Here is a 23,822-nt window from a genome sequence, read left to right as displayed (position 1 = left end):
CAGAGGGTGGCAGTTCGGTGTTGGGCTGTGGCTGGGCAAGGGGAACCGACTGTCCTGAGGCCCATGATGGTCCGGGCTGGTCATCAAGATCCAGTGGGGCAGAGCTGCTGTCGACACTGTGGGCCTCTTCTGGGGGTGGAGTGGTGTTGTCTGGACCCTCTGGTGTGGTGACGTTCCTTCGGGTTCCTGCGGGGGTATGAGTACATGATTATTGCATGTGTGTGTTTCATGATGTGCAATGTTTGGGTGTGCGTGTACCCCAGTGCAGGCATTCCTGTGTGGGGGCTTGTGTGGTGATAGTTGGGGGGTGTTGTGGGTCTGTGCAGTGGGCATGCTTTAGTGATGTGTATCCATGCTTAGTTAGGTCATGCAGGTTTTGGGGTTGGGATGGGTGGTTGGTGTCATGTGTAGATAGGTGAGGATTTGGAGTGATAGGGGAGGGTGTGAGGGTGGGGGTGTGTGATAGCATGCAGGTAGGGTGGGGGATATGATAGTTGAAATTTGACTTACCAGTGTCCGTTCCTCCAATGACTCCTGCGAGGCCCTCAGGATGCAAGATGGACAAGACTTGCTCCTCCCATGTTGTTAGTTGTGGGGGAGGAGGTGGGGGTCCGCCGCCAGTCCGCTGTACCACGATGTGGTGCCTGGATGCCGTGGAACACACCTTCCCCCGTAGGTCGTTCCACCTCTTCCTGATGTCCTCCCTATTTCTTGGGTGCTTTCCCACGGCGTTGACCCTGTCGACTATTCTTTGCCATAGCTCCATCTTCCTGGCTATTGATGTGTTCTGTACCTGTGAGCCAAATAGCTGTGGCTCTACCCGTAGGATTTCCTCGACCATGACCCTGAGCTCCTCCTCGGAGAAGCAGGGGTGTCTTTGGCGTGCCATGGGGTGGTGTGTGTGATGTGTGGGGTGGTGTATGTGTTGATGAGTGTGGTGAGTGTAGTGGTATGTGGTGTTTTGTGCGTGGGTGTTGTGTGGGTGATGGTGTAGTGTGCCTCTGTGTGATGGGATTCTCTATTCTGTGCTGTCTCTCTCTGGCCTTCTCTCAGAAATTCTGGTCGTAGGGGTTTGTGTGTGATGTGGGTGTGTTTTATATTGTATTGGGTGTGGGGAGTGGTGTGTGTATGTGTATCAGGTGTGTGTATTTCGAAATGTCCAATGCGGCTGTGTTTTGGAGCTGTGTGTGTATTTTGAGCGCGGCGGTGTGTACCGCCAATGGAATACCGCGGTTGAAAGACTGCCGCGTGGATTCGTGGGTCGTAATAGCATGGGCGTGTTTCTGTTGGCGTGGATTTGTTTCCGCATGTTTATCGCTGACCTTTGGTGTGGTGGACTTGTGTGGGTGTCTGAATTTTGGCGGATTCTGAGATGTGTGTCATAATAGCTGTGGCGGTCTACCGTGGCCGCGGCGGTGTATTGGCGGTCTTCTGAACGGCGGTAAGCGCCTTATACCGCCAAGGTCGTAATGAGCCCCTCAGTCTTTTTTTCGAAGATTTTCTTCAGCGGGACGAATCTGCCAGTCCAATCCGACCTCCTGGATCCCTTCTCCGGATACGCGATGCTGGAATCCTCAGTGGAGAATTTTTTCGAGGTGAAAATCCTTCGACCAGGGTAAACCTGGCTCTTGATCCGACGTCCATGGAGCCCTCCTCGGATACGCTGGCTGGGAGGTCCCGGACAACTTTTTACCTTCGGACTTAGTCTCTTTTTCGGAGATTTTCTTTACCGGGACGAACCAGTAAATCAGGCAGGGTCGCGGTTGAGGCAAGCCGGCTAGAGTTGCCGCGGGGGGGTCGGACCCTCTATGGAGCTTTTTTACAAAAGTTGTCCAAACTTCTCCAAACTTCTGGGGCTTCTCCCAGGTTCTTTTGGGGTCCACAGCTCACCCCAAGGGTCCAGAAGTTCTGAGATGGTCGTTGGGGGGTGCAGACTACAACTCCCAGAATGCACCTGGCCAAACTCCTTTTTGGCCACTGGACAGTGGTCCTGCTGGTCGCTTTCTTCAGGAGTTGGTGCAGGGGAATCTGGATAGCAATTTTTCACCTGTAGCAAACAGGGAGTCCCTCCTTGAACCAGTTGAAGCCAGGCAAAGTCCTTCTTGTGGTGAAGCCCAAGTGTGCAGCTGGTGCAGTCCTTCTGAGTGCAGGTTCCAGGTGCAGGCCAGGGGTCCAGCAGGGCAGTCCTTCTTCTTCTGTTGTTCTTCCTTGTTAGATGTGGTAGGGAACTGAGGTGTGGGTGCAGGTCTGCCTGTTTTATCCTTGCTCCTGGGTGAAAAGCAGGGGGGTCCTGGTTCTCCAATCAGTTGCAGGGTCCTTCCCCCTGTGATGACCACTTCCTGGGAAGTGTGGCAAAAATCAATCCCAGGAGGCACACATTCTCCAGAAATCCATCATGGCTGAATCTGATTTTTGGAGGTTACATCTGGCTGAGCCCACCCACTGGTGTGGCTAAAAATTATAAACACACCCCCCTCTCCTAATCTAATCAAGGGGGCACCTAGTTGTCTGGGGTTGCAGGATTTGGGGGTGTTGCTGGTTGCTCCAAATGTCCTTCTCTGCCTTTGAAGACCAGTTTGGCAGCCCTCCCCCTTCCTTCCTCATCATCTGCTGAGGGGAGATTCCCTCCCACAGGCACATTCCTTTGTGTGAAGCCAGGCCACTTCACACCTCATCAAGGCAACCGGGCCAGGTTGCTAAAGGCTGGCCAATCAGAGCACAGCAGCAAAAACAATGCAGGGCTGAAATTGACAACTTTTAGGTAAAGTTTAGAACTCTTTACCTGAACAAGTTATATTAAATCCCACAACTGGAAGTTGTGGGATTTATTTCAACAATTAATTTGATACCAAACTCTTGGTATGCATCATTTAAGGAGACTTTAAAAATTAAAATAAAGTCTCCCCATTCTAGCCTATGAAGGCCATTTACTACAATGAGGGAAAAAATAATTTGGCTGTTTTTACCTCACCAGGGCTTTTAAAACTATTTTTATAAGGTCCCTGCTTATAGTTACATGGCACCCAGCCCTAGGGGCATATAGGGCACATCTTAGGGGTGACGTATATGTAAAAACAAGGTAGTTTAAGACTTTGGAACTACTTTTAATTCCATAGTCGAATTTGCATATTACTTTAATTTAAAAGCAGCCAGCAAGGCAGGCCTGCCTTTAAAATGACACTGGGCACCTCAGCAGTACACCTATGGGTGTACTACCTATGCTGTGGTCCCTAAACCTACATGCCCTACCATATACTAGGGACTTATAGGTAGGTTAACTTAGCCAATTATCATTAGCCTAATTTGCATATCCATTTTACACAGAGCACAGGCCTTGGGACTGGTTAGCAGTACCCAGGGCACCATCAGAGTCAGGAAAACACCAGCAAAAAGTAGAAAATGGGGGCAAAAAGTTAGGGGGCCTCTGCAATGAGCCCTGTTTTCTCACACAATACCAGTGCCTGCTGACCTTGACATTGCTGTCTTGGTCTATCCTAGTCACACACTGTACAGTTTGAATCATTTCAGGTGGGTACACTCCAAAGTTGAGTTGACAAAGGTGGTGATTTGGATTGGGTTACACTGCCCTGGTTTTAGTATTAGTGGAACAGTGCCTGTTGTGAGTTGTAGTGCTGTCAATCCCTGTAATACACCCACTATACAGAGATGTTCCCCCAGTAGGGTGTGATTCGCATGTAGGGGGCCAGAAATGGGTTTATGGACAATAGGACACTGGACTGTTGTGTGGTGTGACATTGTAGGTGGGGAAAGGTGATCAGTGAGCATGCATGCCAATCCATTTTGGTGGGAAACTTTTGTTGATGTGTCATACCAGACTCGACTGCCCCAGGTATTCCTGTCAAGCCATCAGGATGTAGGATGGCCAAGACCTTCTCGTCCCATGATGTGAACTGTGGAAGAGGAGGTGTGGGGCCACCTCTAGTCTTGTGTACCACCAGCTGGTGCCTGAAAGACATGGAATGTACCTCCCCGCTGAGGTCGTACAACCCTTTTCTGAATTCATCACTTGTGCACGGGTAGCTGCCTACAAAGTTCACTCTGTCAACTATCTTTTGCCACATTTCCATTTTCCTAGCAACATTGGTCTGCTGGACTTGGGCTCCAAAGATATGAGGCTCTACTCTAATGATTTCATCCACCATGACTCCTAACTCGTCATCTGTGAAACAGGGATATTTTTGTGGTGACATGATGGTGGTTAAGAGGTGATGAGGAAAATAAATTGTAGGTGCTGTGCGATGAGGGGTTGACGTAGGATAAATAGTGTGATGAGGTGCAAATTTGTCTGTTGGGGTGTTGTTAGGATGTGTGATATGTGCTTTGTGTGAGATGGTAGGGTGTCTAATCCATGGTTTGGTTTGCTCAGTTGAGATAGTCCGAGGACTCTTCAGCTGACCAGTGAGCACATCAATATCCATTTTGTTTGTACATCGAATTCTGTTTCACGAATAGGGTATAATTGCTGAGTTTCTATCCTCCCAGGCCTGGAGTATTTAACAATATTTAGCATGAAATTACTACATCTGCAAGTCTAGAGTGGTGTGTGGCAAGCATAGCCAAGATCAGTGACCAATACTTTTCTGTGCTTCATAACAATTGTTGCCGTTTTGACATAGAAGAAACAACTATTTGGAAGGCAAAAAGATGGAACACTACAAATAAAACTAAACAAAGCTAGAACTACATGTCTGAAAAGGATATAGACATGTAGGTCCTTTAGAAAGTGGCTTATTAATGATTAAGGAATATGTTAAGTATTTGATATTAAAGGTTTCCATTGAAATGAATGCCTCTAGTGTACTTGTTGGTGTGCAACCAGTCCCACATGAACATGGAAATGCACACTTGAAGTAATGTAATACTTTGCCCAGGAGGCAGGGGACCCTTGTAGAGGTTGAATTATTGGCTGAGTGAAAGAGTGATCCCCACTAATGTGTGTTTAGTGTGGGTGGCAACAGGAGTAATACATTGCAACATGTGGATGTGAGAGATGCACTAAGGGTACTGCCTGAGCAGGATGAAGTGGAACAATTAGAGTTTCTCTCATTGTAAGAAAGTGCATTATTAGTTGAGGTGGATGGAAGCCCTCTTCAAGTAATAATGGCACTGTTCCTTCCTAGGTCCAGTTAGGTCTCAACAGTTTAATCCTGAGCTCAGCCCTTGGCAGCTGAAGCACAGAGAAGGCAGGCTAAATTTAGGAGATATGTGTAAAGCATTTATCATTACCAAAACAGATAAGAAGTAGAAAACACAACACAAAAAAAGTTCCACTCCCTTTTACAAAAATTTAGAAGATTTATTTTAATGAAAACAAAAACAATAAAAATCTAATGTACAGAACTGGAGATATGATTTTTCAAAGTTATCTGGGTTTCTAGCTCTAAAAAGCACAAAACGCCAACTGTGGATATCTGGTCACACTAGACTGCGTCAAAGTTAAGGTGCACCACAATGGATACTGGGCCAGATACAGGAACCAGGTTGGCACCGGTGGAAAGTTCACCTTATGACTTAGGGCCCAGTTTAGATATTGGCGGACGAGTTACTCCATCAAAAATGTGATGAATATCCTTTCTGCCGCACTCTAAATCCCATTATATCCTATGGGATTTAGATTTCAGTGGACAGGATACCTATCACCGTTGTGATGGAGTAATTCGTTCGCCAAAGCCTAAATCAGGCCTTCAGTTGTTTTTCTGGAGAGAAGTCATTGTTGATGAGTCTGTCCGCTGATCAGCTCCGGTGGGAAACTAGAGGCTTTGGCAGGATACTTAAATTCAATTTCCTCAGAAGCAGAAGATAACTCCTCAGTCCCGACCCGAGCTACTCACAACGAATATTAATCCTTCGTGCTGAGTACCCCGGAGGGGGAAAGGGGAATGGGATGGTAGAGAGACTGCCACAGAGATGATGAACGCCAGTACTCAGTCTTCCTCTTCACATCTAAGATTGGATACAGCACCTGCAAGAGTCACAGTCGCAATTACTAGGGACATACAACATCAGTTTTTCACTTTCTACTCTCAACACTTAACTCTCTTTAATTCTATTATTTCTTCACTCACCCTGAGTTCTCTGTAGCCTTGCTTCTCTCTATAACTTATAGCTCTTCTTAAAAGAAATGCTTATTACTGATTCTGGAAGAACTTCTCAACCTTTGTTAGAGATTGGTTTTATGTTGCTATATATATATATATATATAGTTGGTGATAATGCTTTCTTCAAATCAGCTGATGTTATTTAATTTCTCCTGTCTTATTGTGACTTCTGTCAATACTTGTATTTGTAAATGCTTGTTTATTAAAGTTCGTTTCTCCTTTCTTACTTCGACATTTGTTGATAACTTGTATTTCTAAATGCTTGTTTATTACAGTTAGTTTCTCCTTCCTTACTTCGACATCTGTCGATAACTTGTAGTTGTAAATGCTTGTTTATTTAAGTTTGTTTCTCTTTTAAACTCTATTTTGGTTTATTACCATTGAATTTGTAAATGCTTATTTGTTAACAGTTCGTTTCTCCTTTAAACTTGGCCTTCGTTTATAACCTTGACATTTGTAGATACTTGCTCTTTTAAAGTCCGTTTTTTCTTTGACTTTAATATCTTAAACAAGAACCTTGTAAACATAAAGTTAATTCATACATTAACTCTGTAGCCTTGCCGTCTTCCACGGGAACGGTGTACTATCAAACTCTTCGAATAAACCTTGACAATATTTATCCGTTTTCTGTAATATAATCTTCAAATGTAATTTTACCTCACAGGAGTTTCTGTTATGAAGCGCGCTCTCTCTCCACACAGCTGATTCCTGTCAGACCTCAGTTGAAGTGCAAGGCTTCCAGCTGGAGAGCTTGTAACCTACCAACCAACCGATTACAAGACTAGAACTGTAACTAACCTTCAGGACACTCAGCGGCCATCTTGGATCTTCTCTTCTTGATTCTTCCTTTGAAATAAGCGCAAGATTACTCTGCAAACCTTCTTCCAGTTTGGGCCTTGCTGTCTCCACTGAGGATATCTCTTTGCTTTTCTCATGCACTTCTTTGATTTGACTTGGCAAGTTTGTGTGGTCATGACAGTACTCCCCCTCAAGGAACAGTTCTCCAATTTAGGTTTGCTTGGGTAGGTTCTATGAAAGTTCCTCACTAATCTTGAAGCATGTACATACTCGTGCGGCTCCCAGGATCGTTCCTCTGGACCATAACCTTTCCAATCAATTAGATAATAAAGCTGGCCATTACGGATTTTGGAATCTAAGATTTGATTGACCTCATACTCTTCTGCAGAGCTAATCTGGATAGGAATTGGAGGGGAGGTTTGACGTAAATTTGGAGGACTGTTCTTTACCAAGGAGACATGGAAAACAGGATGTATCTTTAGATGAGCTGGTAACTGCAATTTAACTGCCACTGGATTGATCATCTTGTCAACTTTGAAAGGGCCTATAAATCGTGGCTGAAATTTGCGATTTCCTTTGAGACGTAAATGACGAGTGGATAACCAAACTTTGTCTCCTTTCGAATAAATGGGGCTCTCTCTTCTTTTTCTATCAGCCTGAGTCTTATATAAGTCTTTTGCTTGAATGATGTTTTTTCTAGCCCTAACTAACGTGGTCTGCAAATCCCTCACCATCTCTTCTACTGCAGGCACTGAATCATCTTCTTTACCCAACATTACATTAGGATGTCTAACATGGTTCAGATAAAAGGGGGTGAACCCAGTGGTGGAATGAACAGCATTATTGTAAGCAAATTCAGCTGCCCACATCAACTCGGGCCATTCCTTCTCTTTATCGAATAAATTGAGTCTTAAATACTGTTCTAACTCTTGATTCACTCTCTCTGTTTGCCCATCGGTTTCAGGATGGTAACTGGTACAGTAACGAGAATCAATTCCTAATCTTTTACTAAAGGCCTTCCAAAAGCGAGAAACAAATTGGGACCCCCTGTCTGAAACTAGAATTTTTGGGATACCATGGGCGCGTACTATGTGTTGTGTAAACAACTGTGCAACCTGTGGGGCTCAAGGGATTTCTTTCAAAGGAATGAAATGCGCCATTTTAGTGAAAGTGTCTACAAAAACTAGGATAGTGTTAAAACCTTGGCTACTAGGGAGGTCCACTATAAGATCCATAGTAACAGTATGCCAGGCATGGGGTGCAGTGGGCAAAGGTCTTAACAGACCTTGTGAAGCTGTTCTATTTGATTTCCCTCTTTGACATTTGTCACAAGTTGACACATATTGTCTTATCTGAGTTTTCATTTTTGGCCACCAAAATTCTCGTTGTATTAGATTTTGAGTCTTTTGAATTCCTTTGTGTCCAGTCAATTGATTGTCATGATAAGCCTGAAGAATCTTTTCTTGCAGCTTCACAGTCGGAACATACAGTGCACCTTTAAAGTATTGCAAACCTTTTTTGATTTCTCTTCCTTGGCCTTCTTTGGACCACTTCAGCATTCCTTCGAATGTTAAGTTTTCTTGAATTTCTTTGGTTAAATTTTCATACAATATGGCAGATATGAACTTCTCTTGTGGAATAATCAATTTTTTTTCTGGAGGCTCTTTAACTGCACCGGTATCAATTCGAGATAGAGCATCTGCCTTCCCATTTACTTTTCCTGGTCTGAAAGTGATAACAAAATCAAAGTCTGCAAAATATAGGGACCAACGCAGTTGTCTAGCTGTTAGAGTTCGAGCTGATTTTAAAAACTGTAAATTTCGGTGCTCCGTGTAAACGGTCACTTTATGCTAAGCTCCCAAAATGTAATGCCTCCACTCACGAAAAGTTTCTTTGACTGCCAATAGCTCCTTATCCGCAATTGAATAATTTATCTCTGGTGGTGTTAATTTTCGAGAGAAATAGGCCACTGGATGTAATTGTCCTGTATCTTTATGACGCTGGGAAAGGATACCTCCTATGGCAACATCTGAAGCATCTGCCTCCACATAATATGGCTCATCTGGATTGGGGTGGAGCAAGATTGGAGCTGAAACGAAGGAATTCTTCAAAAAATTAAAAGCATTTTCAGCTTCTTTTGTCCACTCAAACTTCACTCCTTTCTTCAACAATCGAGTAATGGGTGTAACTGTTTGAGAAAAATTGGATATGAATCTTCGATAAAAATTTGCGAACCCCAAGAAACTCTGGATCTCTTTGACATTGCAAGGAGAAGGCCAATGTTGCACTGTCTTTATCTTGGCAGGATCCATACTGACTCCTTCTGGTGACAAAATGAATCCTAAGAACTCAACTCGTTCCACATGAAATGCACACTTCTCCAATTTTACATAGAGATGGTTTTCTTGCAACCTTGTGAGGATGGATCGAACATGGGAAATGTGCTCCTGTAGATTGTCGGAAAAGATTAAAATGTCATCTATATAAACCACAGCAATCCGGTCGAGGAATTCTCGTAATATATCATTAACGAAATGCTGGAAGGCTGCGGGAGCATTGCATAACCCATAAGGCATCACTTGATATTCAAATAATCCATATCGAGTCCGAAAAGCGGTTTTCCATTCATCCCCTGAAGCCACTCGAATCAAATGATATGCTCCTCGCAGGTCCAATTTGGTGTAGATTCTAGCATTCTTTACTTGATCTAATAAAACTGACACTTAAGGCAGTGGGTATCGATTCTTGATGGTAACCTGATTGAGGGCTCGATAATCAATGCAAGTTCGAAGACTCCCATCCTTCTTTGGTATGAAAAATATTGGGGATGACACTGGAGATTCAGAAGGACAAATAAAACCAATAGCAAGATATTGATCCAAATACTCCTTTAAATGTTGATTCTCTGCTTTGGTCAATGCGTATATTCTGCTACATGGCAATATCGCACCTGGCTCCAGTTCAATTTTGCAGTCGTAGGGTCGATGTGGTGGCAATTTCTCAGCCTCCTTTTCATCAAAAACGGCGACTAAATCCTCATATTCTTTTGGGATTTCTGCTGTCTTTAGTGCACAGATTACTGAAGAGTGTGATGATAAACAGGCCGCTTGGGACTTGGTGGACACTTCCACTCCATCATGAAAGCAATTCTCTTTGCAGTAAGAGGAATTCATCTTGATCGTTCTTTTGCTCCAATCAATTTGTGGATTATGTTCTGTAAGCCGGGGCACACCCAAAATGAGTTGAAATTGTGGAGCATCTATCAAATTAAAGATTATCTGCTCCTGATGTCCACCAAAACCTTGCATCTGAATTGGTTCGGTCTTATGGGAAATGGGTCCTGAAGAAAGATTGGTTCCATCCACAGCTCTTACTACTTCCAAAGTAGATTTCTTGATAAATCGAATACCCATTTTACGAGCGTATTTGATATCACAGAAGTTGCCCGTAGCTCCAGAGTCTATCATAACTGAGATCCCTTGAGTTTCCTTCTCAAGGGTCTTAACTGATGCTGTTTGTACCAAATGTGGCGCTGCGGTTTGTAAGGTATTCGCCACTCGTTGATCTAAAGGAGTTGTCTTGGGTTCTGCTTTCATCAGGGCAACTCCCTCTACTGATGAAGCTGGCCTTTTCCCGACTGAAGAGCTTTGGGTTTCTTTGGACAGTTTTTAACAAAATGCCCAGATGCACCGCAATATAAACATAGTTGATTCACTCTTCTTTTCTCTTTTTCTTCCTTAGATAAAGGACCTCGGATGGAACCAATTTGCATTGGTTCTTCTATCGTTATCCCTTCTCCGGCTCTCGTATGATCATTTCTTACACAATCAATTCTCAGGGGAAATGGTCGATACTCTCTTCTCTTTTCTGCTCTTCGTTCAGATAACCGGTGGTCAATCTGTAACACAAGATCAATTAACTCCGAAATTTCGGTGGGTCTTTTTGGAACTTGTGCTAAGGCATCTTTCAATTCATCTCTCAGTCCACGATAAAATATGGCGGCTCTTTTTGACTCCGGCCAGGCAGTCTCTACAATGAGTTTATTGAAATGAGCCAGATAGGCTACTAGATCTTTATTACCTTGCCTGATTTCCAGTAGTTCATTGTCAGTGGCTTGAGCTGCAGTTCGCCGATCAAATATTCTTAAGAACTCTTCCTTGAAATTTTGGAAATTATATAAAACAGGATAATTTCTGGAAATTATTGGCATGGACCATGCGGCCGCATCTCCTGTCAGATAAGACAATATAAATGCCACTTTGGACTGGTCTTCGGAAAAAATGACTGGTCTACATAAAAATGCAATGAGCATTGGGTCAGAAAAATCTGCGCCTTATTTGGATCCCCACCGAAGCGCTCAGGTTGAGCCAAAGGAATAATAGGGGAAACTGCATGAATTACTTGAGTGGATATACCTGCAGACTGTGAAGGGCTAGGGATTTGTGAAAACACAGATTCATTTGATTTAGCGGTGTTCCCTAACTCATTTATTCGCTGTTTTATTTGGACTGTTTCTTCTATGGTGTTATTTAATTGTTTCTGTAACCCTTCCAAAACGGTGGCTAATGCTTTTATATCAATTCCTTCTGCCATTCTGCTCAGGAGGAAATCTGTTTTTTCCCCTAAAATTAGGGTGAGGGCACTTCAATCTGTCAGGATACTTCAATTCGATTTCCTCAGAAGCAGAAGATAACTCCTCAGTCCCGACCCGAGCTACTCACAACGAATATTAATCCTTCGTGCTGAGTACCCCAAAGGGGGAATGGGGAATGGGATGGTAGAGAGACTGCCACAGAGATGATGAACGCCAGTACTCAGTCTGCCTCTTCACATCTAAGATTGGATACAGAACCTGCAAGAGTCACAGTCGCAATTACTAGGGACATACAACATCAGTTTTTCACTTTCTACTCTCAACACTTAACTCTCTTTAATTCTATTATTTCTTCACTCACCCTGAGTTCTCTGTAGCCTTGCTTCTCTCTATAAATGATAGCTCTTCTTTAAAAAAATGCTTATTACTGATTCTGGAAGAACTTCTCAACCTTTGTTAGAGATTGGTTTTATGTTGCTATATATATATATATATAGTTGGTGATAATGCGTTCTTCAAATCAGCTCATGTTATTTAATTTCTCCTGTCTTATTGTGACTTCTGTCAATACTTGTATTTGTAAATGCTTGTTTATTAAAGTTCATTTCTCCTTTCTTACTTCGACATTTGTTGATAACTTGTATTTGTAAATGCTTGTTTATTACAGTTAGTTTCTCCTTCCTTACTTCGACATCTGTCGATAACTTGTAGTTGTAAATGCTTGTTTATTTAAGTTCGTTTCTCTTTTAAACTCTATTTTGGTTTATTACCATTGAATTTGTAAATGCTTATTTGTTAACAGTTCGTTTCTCCTTTAAACTTGGCCTTCGTTTATAACCTTGACATTTGTAGATACTTGCTCTTTTAAAGTTCGTTTTTTCTTTGACTTTAATATCTTAAACAAGAACCTTGTAAACATAAGGTTAATTCATACATTAACTCTGTAGCCTTGCCGTCTTCCACGGGAACGGTCTACTATCAAACTCTTCGAATAAACCTTAACAATATTTATCCGTTTTCTGTAATATAATCTTCAAATGTAATTTTACCTCACAGGAGTTTCTGTTCTGAAGCGCGCTCTCTCTCCACACAGCTGATTCCTGTCAGACCTCAGTTGAAGTGCAAGGCTTCCAGCTGGAGAGCTCGTAACCTACCAACCAACCGATTGCAAGACTAGAACTGTAACTAACCTTCAGGACACTCAGCGGCCATCTTGGATCTTCTCTTCTTGATTCTTCCTTTGAAATAAGCGCAAGATTACTCTGCAAACCTTCTTCCAGTTTGGGCCTTGCTGTCTCCACTGAGGATATCTCTTTGCTTTTCTCATGCACTTCTTTTGATTTGACTTGGCAAGTTTGTGTGGTCATGACAGGCTTTTGATAATGAAAACAGGAAAGCAAGCAAGAGAAGTCCAAAGTCAAGGCACAGGAAGGTGTTGTTGTCAGTGGGGTGCTGCTCACCCTTGTGTCCAGTGAAGTCCTCTAAGTTAGGACTTAGAAACATTTTTGGAAGTCAGAATCCTTCCAGCAGGGCAAATCAGCAACTTGAGTTCGATCTGCAGTTTGACATCAGCAACTGCGGCTTGGTGGCGGTCCTGTGGTAGCCTCTGGATCTTTTTGCAGAAAGCTCAGAAAAAGGTTTTTGGTGTCCAGTCCTGCAATTTTGAAGTGGGAAAGGGTACGTGCTAACACCAGCAAAGAGTCCAGAACCTTTTGGATGGCACCACTTGGGGTTTAAGATTCAATCACCCAGAAACCAATAGTAAGGCCCAGGACAAGTCCAGTTGAAACTGGTCAGCTGGGCTCAGCGGAAATCTGATCTTCTTGGAGCTTTTGTGTATCTGAAGCTGAACAGGAGGATAGCCAACTAGCCTTTGGGAACCACTCTTCTGTCCTAGGTACAAGTAAAGAGCATGTCCAGCCTTCAGAGTTTCTCTCCACAGGTTCAATAGCAGGTGCAGTCTTTCTTCTGCACCTGGAGAGTAAGCCTGAAGAGGGTACTCAGGGTGCCACATTTATGTACTGTGCCAACCTGCGGGTGGGGGAAACTCCTGGCCAACCCCAAACCAATGCAGTAAAGGTTCTCAGAGCTACCAACACTCACTTTTGTAGTACTTCCTGTGTGTTTTACTTAAACTACCATACTGTGCTCCTCTCTCCCTAAAGACAATATGGCAGAACTTTCCTGCATTGTGCAGAGTTCTGAGCATACCCCTGGGTTGTTTTCAGGGAAAAGAGAGAACAACTCCAGTTCTGAAACAGGTTTTCCCCCTACTGGGATAAGTGCCACTCTGGCTAATTGGAAAAGGGTAGGCCCAGCTATTAATTACATGTTCCTGTGACCAGGGATGCCCCTTTGAAGCGTGTGCAGTTGGTGGGAAGATCTTCCCAGGACATGCTGTCAGGATTAGGTCACACCTCCTCCCAGCCAAGGCCTTTTTATTCCCTTTACAAGAGCCATTAACACGTTCTAGCAAAGGCCAGCAAGCTGCCAGGTGACCTTTCGGCACCAGCTCTCAAAAGGCTACTAGGGGCTTTACACAAGGAAATGCCAACTTTCTAAAAGAGGCATTTTCAAAATAGTAATTTAAAATATGACATGACCATTATATTGTATTTAAATTACAATTAAATTGAGTCCTTGAATGATGGTTCTAGCTTTCCCAAATTGAGGGTATGCATTAAAAGGTACTCTATTGTAACCCAGTGTTATTCTGTGGGACGATTGACACTATAGCAGCCTTGCCATAGTGAAACATGACTTTTAATATTAATCAGTGCTAAGACATTAAAGCCCTCATTATGACCCTGGAGGTGAGTGATAACGTGGCGGTAATACCGCCAACAGGCTGGCGGTAACTACCCTCAAATTATGACCATGGTGGTGATAACTCCCATGGACAGCCAATGAACCATACCATCCACCAGGGTATAAACAATACTCATCATGGACACCGCCCACCATATTAAGACACTACAATCCGCCACATTTTCCGGGGCAGTACCAACGCCATCAAAAGCCTGGCAGAAATGCATCACAGAAGAGAAAAGACTTACCATCAGAGACAGGGAAGAACAACGTCGCATTGGAATCCGAACTGCAAGTCTTTCCGAACCTCTTCTACGTTACGCTCCACCTGGAACACCAACACCGACGAAGACAACGGCAGTGAGTACAGCCAGCTGGCACACAAGGGAGGGAGGAAAACAAGAGTGAAACACACACGCATGACACACACCCGACAAACACACACCATACACACAATCAGCAGCAGACGAAAAACAATTTGCACCCGATACACGGCAGAATAATGCAAGGACAACAAAAAATCACCAAGGTGAATGTATTGATATCAACAGCTAATAAATAATCAAATTGTCAGTGAAACAGATAGGTACAAAGGTACCACATGGCCCAGTCCAATGTACAAAGGGCCCACATGGCCACAGGGCACAGTCCAAGGCCCAACTCGAATCCTGACTTAATCCAGTCTAACTCTGCAGGGGCATCAGTTTGCAAGTGGGCAGGCACCTCAGGGGGATGGGGAGTGAGGGGCACCTCAGCCGAAGTCAGGAACAAGCCCACAGGTTCTGGAGGGGGCTCCATGCCTATTACTGTGTCCTGGGGAGTGCAAGGCCACAGTCTCTGGAGTGGGTGACTTTCCCTCTGGTCCTGGAGGGGGTTCCATGCCCAATTCTCTCTGCTGGGGAGTGCAAGGTGACAGTCTCTGCATTGGTTCTGGAGGGGGCCCCTCGTAGAGCATCCCTTGGGGGGTGGCCTACATGTCTTCCACTGGAGGTGATGGCTGCACGTTGGTTGCAGACAGAGGTGTGTCGTGGGCAGCCTCTGCTGGTGGTGATGGCAGCATGTTGGTGGCAGATGGAGGTGTCTCGTTGGCAGTCTCTGCTGGTGGTGATGGCTGTACGTTGGTGGCAGATGGAGGTGCCCCCTGGGAAGCCTCTGCTGGTGGTGATGGCTGCACTTCCTCAGCTGGCGGTGGGGGCCCCGTAACCACTGGTGGTGAAGGTGTCACCCTGACAGCCTCCGCTGAAGTAGAGGGCTTCTACCTCTACATGTCATGGGACATAGAATCCTTACCCTTCCTGGCAGGGGTTGATGGCTTCTTCCCCTTCATGGAAGGTTGTACTTGTTCTATAATTTTCTTCTGTGTGCTGTGCAACATTATCTCTCTGCTGCATTTGGGACTCATCTTTGAACATTTCTAAACTGCCATGACACAATTGTATCTCAGAAGGGGGATCCTTTTTTGACACTGAAATGATAGAAAAAGCTTTTTGGTTCCTATATGCTTGTCATTAGAGCTGAACATTTTCAGCTGCCAGGAAGCAAGCTATCTTGCTTCACAATTTAGAGGTGAAGACAAAAATGTTCATGAAGGGTTGAGCACAATACCAGTGCAGAGGGTGGATGCTGAACTTACAAATTTGTCTGAAATGTCAGTAATGATGTTGAAGAAGCACTTCTCCAAGCAAATCACTAAGGAATTAGTTTTCATGAGAGTGCAAGTGAATAACAGGGAGAATAGGAAGTATGCTGATTCTTTAAGGATATTGGCGAACACATGGGAATTTTAAGGCCTCTCTGAATCCTTGGTTAGGTATCAGCTGGTGAGATGCACTAATAGTCAGAAGATGCAAGAGAATTTGCTTACCAGGAATCCTAATTTTAAGGAGGATGAAGTTATTAATTAGTGAATGGACATTAGCATGGTTTGGTGTGCCTGATCAGATAGGTGGCAAAACAGTGAAACGACCAGGACAAACGAATTGCATAAGACACAAACTGAAATTAAGGTTGATTTGGTCAGTGACATGTATGGTGCTGGTTTGCTATGAGTGCAGATTGACAGAAAAGTCATGAACAAAGAGAGCATGGATGAAAGAGAGTGCTGAGGTAAATGTTTCAGGTGTGGAAGTGAAGTGCATTTTTCCAACAGTCCGGGGTGCTTTGCCAGGTCCCCCACCTCTAAAAAGTATGGGGGAAAAAAGCATTATGCCAGGGTTTGCAGGAGTGGCAAAACTCAAGGTGTATCCTCCACTGAACAGGAAGAGAATGCAGTTTGGAGAGTCAAAGGTGATGGCAGTGACATGTTTACCATGCAGGAGTATGAAATCATGGGGAGGTAGGGACTGATTACTGTTTTTCAGATGCAGATGCATTGTACACCATGTATGGCTATAAGAACAGGTAGAATGTGTTTGGTTCAGAAAATATCAATTTGTTACCTCCTGGCATTGATCCAGTGTATGTGGGGGTGTAAGAATTGATGTGTTGGGCTATATAGTAATAAAAATCCAGTTTAGGGCCAGGGATACAATGAGCAAGCTTTAGGTCACAAAAAGGGGGGTATGATTTGGAAGGCTGGTGTTACCCTGGTCATATGGACATTAAACTTAACCCTATCTGACCAAGAAAGGTTCTCATACATACTAGTTCTGATGATGATGATGATATTTATCAGGAATTTCAGCAAGAATTTACAGATGAACTTGGCTTCCTTAAAGGCTTTGAGCATTGAATAATTATAAAGAAAAATGCATTTCCATCAGTACAGAAGGTCAGTAAAGTTCCCACCCTGATGCTAGGTCCTATGAAGGAGGAGCTTTGGAAACTCATCAATGCTGGCATTACAGAAGAGATCGCTTCATCACAGGTGGCTTGCCCCACCTGTGTTGGCACCTAAGGATGAAGGAAAGAAGACAATAATGCAAGAACCACTGTGTAAATTTTCTGAAACTTTGGTGAGGCCAGGACTGTGATCAATATGTCCTAAGCATATCACCAGATTTCCTTGCATAAAGATTCAAGGCATCTTAGTTCATTTGTTAGTCTTCCTTCTGGGAGCGTTCAAGCTTCTCCGCATGCTGTTGGGGCAGGCTTCAGCCACAGCATGTTTCCAGAGGGTGTTAAAGAATTTATTTAGAGTTCTGTTTTTCAGGATGATATTTATTTGCTGATGTAGATAAGGTTGAACAAGAAGATAATATAAGGTGATAGGAACCGTGAGAAACCAGGGGGGTCATTACAACCTCGGCGGTCTTGGAAAAAGACCGTCAAGGCTGCGGGAGACAGAATACCACCATTGCCGGCGGTATTCCTGGCTCCCTATTATGACATTTCCGCTGGGCCACTGGACGGTAACAGTGTTACCGTCCGCTGGCCCAGCAGAAATGTCACATCAACATTGCTGCCGGGCCAAGTGCATGGGCCCCCAGTGGCACCCCAAGTCCCCTTACTGCCAGCCGTTCCATGGCGGTGTTTACCGCGGTATGGTCGTGACTATAGCGCCACGGTCATAATTGCTGGTGGAACACCGCCAGCCTGTTGGCGGTGTTACCGCCACCTTACCGCCGGCCGCCAGGGTCGTAATTACCCCCATAGTAACATTGGGAAGATGTGCTTCAAAATACTATCTAAAAATGGGTGACAGAGGAAGGGTGAGGAGCATGAAGTCCAGCAAGTATGGTGGAGGCAGAGGGAAGGGCAAGCAGGAGAGCAAAGCAAGTATGGAAAGATCCAGTCTGTAATGCCTGTCTATTGAACTGCTTCTCCATAATGTTGCACCTCTCTTTCCAGGTTCAAATTACATCCTCTGGGCAAACGGATTGAATATGTGGTGACAGGATGGGGACAGAATCTCTAGTACAGTAGTGTGGAGGAATGAAATAGAAGGGCAGTGAAAGAAGCCCCATGATGAATATTGATGAATGTACAACCATGTATTCCCACTCCATTCCGAAAGAACAACCAAATTGCCCACTGATTGAATGCATAACTGAATAACAACACACATGCAGTGCACAGTTATTGGATAGGATCCTAGTCGGTTAGCACCCCCCAGTGCATATGATCTCTTCAGCCTTATACTACACATTCTTGGAAAGAGCAGGTTCATATTATAGTCTTCTTCAAAGTGAACAAGAAGGGGATGTAGGATAAAGAACAGCAGATATTATAGAGGCAGGGATGATACCCAATGGAGGGACACACGCTCATTCGTTTGCCCTTACACATTGCTAAACTACTACAATATGGAGATGGTTGTGTAAGTAAACCGGGATGGGTGCTGCACTGAAAACACTATTACTTACCTGCTCTTAAAACATTTTTTGGATGACGTGGGGTGCATTCATCACTTGTTTCAGTGGTGGCTTGCTGATTCTGTTCCTTTCAACATCTTGAGTTGTTTTCCGTCATGATGTGGGGAGTCAGCACTGAATGGAGGGCCCCTTGGAGAGCAGATGTAGTCTAGTCTCTCCACGTGAGCTTTTGGGAGGGAAGTGGCCTAGGGAGGGCAGGATTGGAGGAGAGTGCGTGGGGGTGGAATATGGGAGGAGGATATATATGGGTGAGGGGGGAGGGACCAGCCTTTTAACGCCAGTCCATTTGCACGGTTGGATGTTTTGACCACCCACCCGCCCTACATAGGAAAAGGTTCGAAAGGGTGTTTTTAGTGTGGTTAATGCAGGGTTGGGTTGATGCCAGTTAGGGCAGGTTGCTAACAGAGGGGGTGTGGCAGTAGATGGGGGAGTGTAGAGAGTCAGATGTGAGCCTGGCCACCCTTCCAGGGGGGAGAAAGAAGCAGGTGAAGGATGATAACGTGGGGGATGCCTGAAGCAGGTAGGGGATGAAAGGAAAAGGGAGATGTGTGGGTAAATTGAAGTGGAAGATGGGTGAATGGAGGCAAATGGAGGGGAAGAGTGAAAGGAGGACTGGGGAGAGGTTTCAAAGGGAAGGGGGTTTTAGAAGTTGGTTTAAAGTTTAGTATGTACAATGTTATGTATATGATGCAATCCTGTCCCAAATCAATGGCCTTCTATACTTCATGAACATTGTGTCACTGACGGGTGTCCTGATTACACTACAGCGTGTTAGTCTGGATGCCAGACGACATACGTTTTCTTGCCAAGAAAGAGGCAGAGTTTACAAGATGGCCTCTTGCGGCAAAACTGGTTGCCTCCCTCTTAAAGGAATTTTCGCCTATTTTGTTACTTGGAGTGCTTTCCTATGGCAATGCCTGCCACACTATTTAAATGCTGGCTACCTGTGCTTTTGTCAGAAGAAAAGGGGAACATTGCAGGTTCTTCCCCTTCAAAAAAAGAAAACGTTTATATTCTGTTACCTTCCTTTGCCAATACTGATTCAAAACCAAGAAGGAGAACACAGGGAAATAACTTTCTGAGGTACTGTTTATTTTCTTCTCACAAACTCAGTACACTATGGGGGTCATTACAACATTGGCGGTATAAGGAGCTCACCGCCGTGCAGAAGACCGCCAATACATCGCCGCGGCTGCGGGAGACCGCCACAGCTATTATGACACACATCACAGAATCCACCGAAATTAAGACACCCACACAAGTCCGCCACACCAAAGGTCAGCGATAAATATGCGGAAACAAATCCTCCACCTCCACGCCAACAGAAACACGCCCATGCTATTACGACCCACGAATCCACGCGGCGGTCTTTCAACCGCGATATTCCATTGGCGGTACAAACCGCTGCGCTCAAAATACACACACACATACAAAACACCGCCACATTGGACAATTCCAAATACACACACCTGATACACATACACACACCACTCCCACACACCCAACACAATATAAAACACACACCCACATCACCCACAAACCCCTATGACCACAAATTAGAGACGAAGGCCAGAGAGAGACAGCACAGAATAGATAACACCATCACACAGAGGCACACTACACCATCACCCACACAACATCCACGCACAAAACACCACATACCACTACACTCACCACACTCACCACCCCACACATCACACACACCACCCCATGTCACGCCAAAGACACCCCCGCTTCTACGAGGAGGAGCTCAGGGTCATGGTGGAGGAAATCCTACGGGTAGAGCCACAGCTATTTGGCTCACAGGTACAGTACACATTAATAGCCAGGAAGATGGAGCTATGGCAAAGAATAGTCAACAGGGTCAACGCTGTGGGACAGCACCCAAGAAATAGGGAGGACATCAGGAAGAGGTGGAACGACCTACGGGGGAAGGTGTGTTCCACGGTCTCCAGGCACCACATCGCGGTACAGCGGACTGGCGGCGGACCCCACCTCCTCCCCCACAACTAACAACATGGGAGGAGCAAGTCTTGTCCATCTTGTATCCTGAGGGCCTCGAGGAGTCGTTGGAGGAACGGACACTGGTAAGTCAAATCTTCACTATCATATCCCCCACCCTACCTGCATGACATCACACACCCCCACCCTCACACCCTCCCCTAACACCCTAACTCCTCACTAATCTACCCATAACACCAACCACCCATCCCAACCCCAAGACCTGCATGACACAAATAAGCATGGACACCCATCACTAAAGCATGACCACTGCACAGACCCACAACACCCCCCAACCATCACCACACAAGCCCCCACACAGGAATGCCTGCACTGGGGTTCACGCACACCCAACCATTGCACACCATGAAACACACACATGCAATAATCATGTACTTATACCCCCGCAGGAACCCGAAGGAACGTCACACACCAGAGGGTCCAGACAACACCACTCCACCCCCAGAAGAGGCCCACAGTGACGACAGCAGCTCTGCCCTACTGGATCTTGATGACCAGCCCGGACCATCGTGGGCCTCAGGACAGTCGGTTCCCCTTGCCCAGCCACAGCCCAACACCGAACTGCCACCCTCTGGTAACACCAGCACAGCACCCACCCAGCGGGCCCATACCTCCCTACCCAGGACAGGTCAATCAGCGGTGTGTCCACCACTACAGGGAACCCAGGGTAACCCACCACCCCAACAACAACAGGGACCTGGGGGCAGTGGTAGTGGGCACACGGTCCAGGGGACGGAGGCACAGGAACACCGGGGAACTGGGAGGGCTGCTGTGCGTCAGAGGGAGGACAGGCCGACCAAAGGAACCAACTCTCCACGAGGCCCTATCCTCCATCATGGGAGCATACCACCACTCCCAGGAGACGATGGCAACAGTCCTGGACAAGTTGCAGGAGACCCTGCGTCTGCAGGAGGAGCAGTATTTGGGGTTCAGGGAGGAGCTCAGGACCATCGGCTCCGCCCTGGGCACCATCGTAGGGGTGCTGACGGACATTCAAAAGACCTTGAGGGACACCGTGGCACTCCAAGGGGCCCCTGACACTAGCCAGGACGATGAAATGCCCACCACCTCCGCCGGCGCTAGTGGACAGGACCCCCGCCACAGGACCAAAACACCAGCACCCCACCCCCTGCAGACGGACAACCACCACGAAAGCGGGCCCTGAGATCCAGGAACAGGACAGAGCAAGATGGCAAGACCCCCGCCAGGAAATAAGACTACCCTGATTGTCCCCCCACTGTCCCACTTTGTTACCCTGTCCATACTTAAACTTCCCCAGCTCCACTTCCAATGGCCGGATGTGCAATGTACCTGTGAGACTAATAGACAGGACTCTGCCATGGACATTCTTCCACCATGACCTCTCCCCATTTCACAACCCCCCTACATTTTTATGCACTTCAATAAACACCCTTGAAACCTTAATAATATTGGAGTCAGTCAATGATTGTGAACTTTGTATTGTCAATTACAGTGTTAAAAAAGGTTACCCATTGGAAGGTCAACATACCAATGTCACACATCACAAGCCACATTACTGAAACTGAAATGGAAGGGGACAACTCAGTTACCAAATAGAGAGTGAAATGTAGGTACAGGATAGAGGTAGACGTGTGAAATGTAATATAATGTGAAACATGAAATTGTACTCACCTGTGTCTCATTGAAAATATTGCTGTATGACTGACTCCCTGTTGTCGTTTTCATCTTCATCAGCTTCCTCCTCATCACTGTCACAGGCTCCACAGGCTCACCCGCTGCAACAACACCGTCATCTGGATCATCCTCCTGCAGAAAAGGCACCTGGCGTCGCAAAGCCAAGTTATGGAGCATGGAGCAGGCGATGATGATGTCGCACACCTTCTTCGGTGAGTAGAATAGGGACCCACCTGTCTTATGGAGGCACCTGAACCTGGCCTTCAGGTACGCTCGATCACCCTCCTAGTCCGCCCATGGGCCTCATTGTAGCGTTCCTCTGCCCTGGTCCTGGGATTCCTCACTGGGGTCAGTAGCCAGGACAGGTTGGGGTAACCAGAGTCCCCCAATAGCCATACACAGTGCCTCTGGAGTTCACCCATCATATCAGGGATGCTGCTATTCCGCAGGATGTAGACGTCATGCACTGAGCCAGGGAACATTGCATTTACCTGCGAGATGTACTGGTCTGCCAAACAGACCATCTAGACATTCATGGAATGATATCTCTTCCTGTTCCTGTACACCTGTTCATTCCTGCGGGGGGGACCAGAGCTACATGGGTCCCATCAATGGCACCTATGACGTTGGGGATATGTCCAAGGGCATAGAAGTCACCTTTCACTGTAGGCAAATCCGCCACCTCAGGGAAAATGATGTATCTCCTTACGTGTTTCAGCAGGGCAGACAACACTCTGGACAAGACGTTGGAAAACATAGGATGGGACATCCCTGATGCCATGGCCACTGTTGTCTGAAAAGACCCACTTGCAAAGAAATGGAGCACTGACAGCACCTACACGTCAGGGGGTATTCCAGTCGGATGGCGGATTGGTGACATCAGGTCTGGCTCCAACTGGGTACATAGTTCCCGGATTGTGGCACGGTCAAACCGGTAGGTCACGATGACATGTCGCTCTTCCATTGTCAACAGGTCCACCAGCAGTCGGTACACCGGCGGATTCCGCCATCTTCCAATATGTCCCAACTGACGGTGCCTAAGAAGGACAACAGCGAAAAATCTGTCAGCATTCCTCCAGGTATGTACCCACAGTCACACAAGACTACACCAGACAATTAACCCATCCGGGAAAGGTTTTGAGTGTAGGCCTCGGTATGTGTGATGCAGTAGTAATTGAAGCCATGTGGGCCCCTGAAATGGCGGCTGCCTGACCTCTAAACTGGGACAATGGAATTGTGGGGGAATTGTGGGGTAACTGCGCTGGCGTTGGACACCGTCGCGGTAGGCGATCGTAGAGCGCGGCACAATGCTGCATTGGTTAACATTGGACCCTATGGGTCCCAGGAGCCAATGAACAGGTGCGCTGGCGGTGATGATGCGCACCGCCGCGGACGTCACCGCCGCGCACGTCAGCACCATTTTCTATCTGTTCAATCACTAGATACCTGACCTTCGACAGGAGAGGACCTACACTGCTAGTGCTGCTGTGACCTCGGTCTGGAAGCGACGAT

The sequence above is a fragment of the Pleurodeles waltl genome, chromosome 3_1, assembly GCF_031143425.1.
Source record: "Pleurodeles waltl isolate 20211129_DDA chromosome 3_1, aPleWal1.hap1.20221129, whole genome shotgun sequence".
NCBI classification, from domain to species: domain Eukaryota; kingdom Metazoa; phylum Chordata; class Amphibia; order Caudata; family Salamandridae; genus Pleurodeles; species Pleurodeles waltl.
The sequence above is the reverse complement of the archived record's forward strand: the minus strand, read 5'-3'. Positions refer to the sequence as shown.